The following is a 6,000-nucleotide window of genomic DNA, read 5'->3' on the forward strand; positions in this document are numbered from 1 at the left end:
ATCCAAATACACAGCATTTGTGCAGTTATATAAAAGTGTATACTGAGAAAAACTCTGCAGCACAGAAACCATATTTCCTCTTTGGAAAATGTGTTCTCTTGTCCTTTATTTTTAGAGACCCAGGCTGAAGAACTGGTTTATCATCGTGACTTGGAAAAGGTCACAAGAGACAGCCTTGTTACTATACCCAGGTGTGGCACAGAGCACAATGTCGAGACTATGCACTAAGATTCTCCCAGCATTGCAGGACTAAAAACTGGATAGACCCCATTACTGAGTATACACAGAAGCATGACTATGACATCTCTTCCAGTTGGGTGGATACATCCAGGGTATCTGGTGAAGACCCGGAATACAGCAAAGCTAAGTAAAACGCCCCACAGAGGGCATGGTTTTCTTTCAGGGATTCTAAACACTGTATGTATCTTCCTAAGTGCCTAATTTGCTACTGAAGAATGATTTGGCTTCTGGAAGTAATTTAGTTAGAAAATAGGGGATGCTGATCAGGATAAGGACAGTCTGTAATTTAGGGTTAGACTCCATGGCCCAACATAGCAATTTCTCAGTAGTTTATAATTTTTGCTTCCAATCTTAAAACTGGATAGAGTACAAGTGTGAGAAAACAAATGACCATTTTTCCTTCCAACATTCTAAATACTTCATCTGGAGTTGGGTACATTTTTGAATTTTCATTGTGTTAGGAAAGATAACATTATCTTAAATCATTTCTCTGTCTGTGTGCTTTAATCATCAGATTAGCACAAAGAATCTCCATGTTTTTCATATCATTTTGTAAGTTTATCACGTGTACATATATATGCATGCACGTGAATTATTTATATTTATTTGTAAGTCATATCAATTGTTGTAATATATTTGAAGTTTAAAAACTTTATATTTGGGCAATATTACATTAAGTAAGAAAAAGTTATATACCCTCAATGAACAGTGTTTCAATTTTTGCTAAAGAGACTATGGAAAAAGTCAAGTGAATCTTTTTTTTTTTTTTTTTTGCTGTACGCGGGCCTCTCACTGCTGTGGCCTCTCCCATTGCGGAGCACGGGCTCCGGACGCGCAGGCCCAGCGGCCATAGCTCACGGGCCCAGCCGCCCCGCGGCACGTGGGATCCTCCCAGACCGGGGCACGAACCTGCGTCCCCTGCATCAGCAGGCAGACTCCCAACCACTGCGCCACCAGGGAAGACCCTCAAGTGAATCTTTGATAGGCACAATAGTGTTTTAATTATGAACACCAAAGGACCTCGTAAAATCAACAGAGGTTCAGAGAGCAAACTGTTGTGTTAATGCTAATCATATTCTTATCTAACTTACTGAAAATGTCTTACCATGATATTATGTACCAATACAGTTGTAAAGTGGCAAAGCTTTAGAAAATGGCAAGTTGCCGAATAATAATAACCCAAGAAATTATGTATCATCTGAGGTTTGGAACCGAAATGAAGTACACAATTTGTAATAACCACCTTCAAATTTGCAAAGCCACCACACAATCATAAAGTGTGATCAACAGTGTGAAAAAAGGGACTTCAAAAATGAAAGAAAAATTAAGGCAGGCATATTATTTTCCAAGAAAACAAAGATAAAACTGAAGTGTGTGTTTTGTATATTTGTATTATAGAAACAAACTGACCTCTTGTTTTCAGAACAGTATAAATGACTTGTGGAAGTTAATGACTGTCATCCTCTTGCCCCTCCCCCTCCCCCCCAACACACACACACACACACACACACACACACACACACACACACACAATTTTTTCTCAGGAAATGCATGGGGCTGTGAGGATTTTTCTTAATTGACGTAAAGGGTCTAAAACACCTAGAACCCACAGTCTCTTTCCATTTATGTACAAACCTTTACATTTTGTGAAGTTAGCAGTTTCGTTGGTCAAGTCATCAGCATAATGAAACAGTTGGTGTATTGAGCACTTCGGGTAATGGAGTCATCATTAACTGTACTGGGAAGGAGTACATAGGTTACAGACTCCCATCACTGTACATATTGGAGAAAAACAGGGTTTTTAAGTTATAACTTTTTATGGTCAATGTAGTTATCAACTGTAATCATAGAAGTATGAACGTGGCATAGTATTTTGGTATTGAAATGAAATGCAGCATTACATAAAAGTAATGCTGTTTATTTCAGGAAGAACTCTGTCTAACCAAGATAATTTCTACACGTCTTTAATGAAGGAAGCTTAGCACTTCCCTTGATAATTATTCCTACAGGCTAACAATAGCTCTATTCAAGAGCTTTTGTTATATGTATTAAAATAGTTGCTCCAATTTTTACCAGTTTCTCCCTGAAGAGAAATAATTGATTCTTTGAAAGCTTTAAAAGGCTTTCAGATGAATGTTTCTGTCTTACGACAAGTGAGGAGATCTCTGGGACCATGGCCTGGTCTCCAAGCAGTTCACACGGGTCATGTCAGTTAGTCTGTTACAGTGGAGAAGGGAGAAGAATCCCATATAAATTGCTAATTATGATCAAATCAGTCACAAGTAACATGAAACAATTTGAAAAGTGAAAAATAAAATGTGTCCAGTTGTTCTGATTACGTAATGACACCAATGTGTGTAAATCTATAACCAAGTATCTTTTTTATTACTCCCCATTGACTGGGGAGCATATGAAGCTATAGAGATTATTTTAAGGGCAATAAGACATGGTTTTGTCCAGAGTTCCGAAGGACACCTGAATCGTGTCATGGCCCAGTCATCCCTTCTCCAATGGGATACCTAATGGTACAAATAAAAGGGAAGTCAAAATGTCACTTAATTATTAACTAGGCTAAATCAAAAAACCCAGTTATTTGGTAAAGTGAACTGAGCAGATGGTCGCCTCCCCAAGAATGAATCTTACCACAAGATGGGCCACAAGATACTAAAGCAACCAGTGTTTACATAGAGAGAAAAGAAGGGAAAAAAGATATCTGCTGGCTTTCTTGTCCAGCCAGCTCTAAGGAGTAGGAAACCAATGAGACACACTTACATGATAAGTAAATTTGGCCAATCAGATTTGTATCTCATCCACTTTACGGAAAACAAAAAAGTGACGAGTAGAGGGGCAGGAACCTTAACTCCTCCCTTGCAGGACTTAGAGCGTTGAAAACATCAGGCCTATTCTCTTACCCAGTATGTAGGATACAAGTCTCCCTCGGTATCTGCAGGGGATTGGTTCCAGGACCCCAGGGGATACCAAAGTCCCAGATGCTCAAAAATGACCTATTTGCATGTAACCTATGCACATTCTTTAAATCATCTCTAGATTACTTATAATACCTAATACATGTAAATGTTAGGTAAATAGTTGTAAATACAATGTAAATGCTATGTAAATAGTTGGTAGCACATAGCAAATTCAAGTTTTGATTTTGGGAACTTTCTGGAATTTGTTTTCAAATAGTTTTGATCTGCAGTTGGTTGAATGCAGAACCCTTGGATACAGAGGGCCGACTGTACTCTGCAAAACCAGACAGGAGCACCAGCTCCTTTCTGGGACATCCTGCCACAGCACAAGTTTCACAGGCTTTCTCCACAACAGCTAAAGGGGGAAATCAGGAAACTCCAGGCAAGAACTTCCAACCATTTGGGGTAGCTCCCCAACAAAGAAATTCCAGGCCAGTGATCTAAAGTTGGAATCCTTTGCTCTGAAGGCAAAAGTTCTACTAAATAGAACAACTTCAACATTCTTTCCTAGCGCTGTATTCTGGACTGCATGCTCCTTTTAATTCACAATAGAGTGTTATCAGCTATAGTCACCAGGTGTCCATCAACGGATGAATGGACAAAGAAGATGTGGTCTATACATACAACAGAATATTATTCAGCCATGAGAAAGAAGGAAATCCTGATATTTGTGACAAGATGGATGGACCTTGAGGGCATTATGCTAAGTGAAATAAGCCAGATAGAGAAAGACAAATACTGCATGGGATCCCTTATATATGGAATCTAAGAAAAAACTCAAACATAAAAATGGACAGTAGAAAACTGGTTGCCATGGAAAGGGGGGTGGGGAAAATAGGAGGAAGTTGGAAAAGGGTAGAAACTTTCATCTATAAGTTGAATAATGTCTGAGCATTTAAGGTATAACAAGGAAGTTCTATTCTTATTGGTATCTGTATGCCTGGCAATAAATGTTTGTTGAATGAATGGAGCAGTGAGATATATAATTAATTTTTGAGGAAAGAGTCATTTGAAGAAAGATATGCAACCAAACATATTAAACATAACAATTATTCATTCTGATTTGTAGGCTGAAAGATAATGACACAAACTATTTGCATATTTTATTAACTACACATACACGGCTGTTATTCAACTCAAAGTCATGAAGTAATATGAGAAGATGCAAAAGATGAGCATCCATCAAGAAGAATTCCAAGGGGGGACCTGAATATTACTAAGACTGTTTTAAAGTTTCCAAGCTGTAGAATACATCTAAATAATTAGAGGAATAAGTTTACGAGGAGACATCGAGGCTTCCATCCTTAACATGGGTGCTGCAGATATTCATTCAGTTATTCAACAAAATGTCAAGAGTACTATGTGCCAGGGATTGTACTTGGCATCAAGAGCTCAGAGATAAAGGAAGAATAATTCTTGGTCTCATGGAAATCCCATTTTAGCCAGGTATGCAACACGAGAAAGAATAGTCTGCAGATCTTTGGGAATGTAGGAAAGGAAGTATTGGTTTTCCATATGCATCTAGATGAGCAATTTGAGGGAAAATTTTATGCGATCTGAAGCATGATCAGTGTATTTCTCCATGTGACCTTTGGGTGGGAAGGAAGTGAGCATTCGGCAGAGCTGGGGTAAGTGTAGAAATAGGGGTGGGGGCGGTTACGTGAAAACAAGGTAAGGAACACAGCACAATGAAAGTATAAAAGGGCATGATATTTTCTGGAAACTTAGTTCCCTGGTGGTTAAAGCAGATTGTGCCAATAAAGAAAGGGGTGAAAATTTTCAGACGACAGAGTGGTGGAAAGTGATACTTTAAGGTAGACGGGGGACAGCTTGTAAATATTTTTGGCTTCCACGTTGAGGAGTTTGGACTGCTAGGCCTTCAATGCAAATCTGTGATTAACTTCTACCTCCAGATCAACGTTCTTTGTCATCCTACCTAGAAACCTTGATCTCAACCCTTTGCTTCTTCTCTGGGATCATGCTTAATGAATTATTTCCTTTACCATCAATCTCTGCTTTTTTCCTGTGTTTTCTCTTTAGTGTTTGAATAGCCTCAAATATCTTACATAATTAAAAAAAGAAACTTTTGAGTGATCCTCAAATGTTTCTTCACCAGCCACCATTCCACCATGCTCACCAGCCACCATGCTCTCTCTTTCTTACCCTTCACTTCATGAAGATTGATCAGTATAGTTGCTTTACTCCTAATTCCACTGCAACTGAGATTCTGCTCCACGGGTGCACCTCCTGTGTTAAGACAAACATCATCACTGACCCTGTTGTTGCCAACTCTAGGGGATGTCTTAAAACGATCTCAGTGGGGTCTTCTGCTGCATTTGTTAGCATCACACATGTACTCTATACTTTCTAGTGTCTCGTCATCACTCGAGTTCACTTACTTTTTTTTTTTTAACCATTCATTCTCAGTCTCAAAAGTAGGATACTCGGGCTTCCCTGGTGGCGCAGTGGTTGAGAGTCCGCCTGCCAATGCAGGGGACATGGGTTCATGCCCCGGTCCAGGAAGATCCCACATGCCACGGAGCAGCTGGGCCCATGAGCCATGGCCGCTGAGCCTGCGTGTCCGGAGCCTGTGCTCCGCAACGGGAGAGGCCACAACAGTGAGAGGCCCACGTACTGCCAAAAAAAAAAAAAAAAAGTAGGATACTCCTCTGTCCGCCATTTATGGTTGATGTTCTTCAGGACTCAGCCCTTGTTCCACTTTTCTTCTCATTCGATACACTGTTCATGAGTAATTTCATATTCATTTGTGGTTTATTTTATATGTATATAT

Source organism: Mesoplodon bidens (assembly GCF_964165515.1).
Source record: "Mesoplodon bidens genome assembly, chromosome: 20".
Lineage (NCBI taxonomy): Eukaryota > Metazoa > Chordata > Mammalia > Artiodactyla > Ziphiidae > Mesoplodon > Mesoplodon bidens.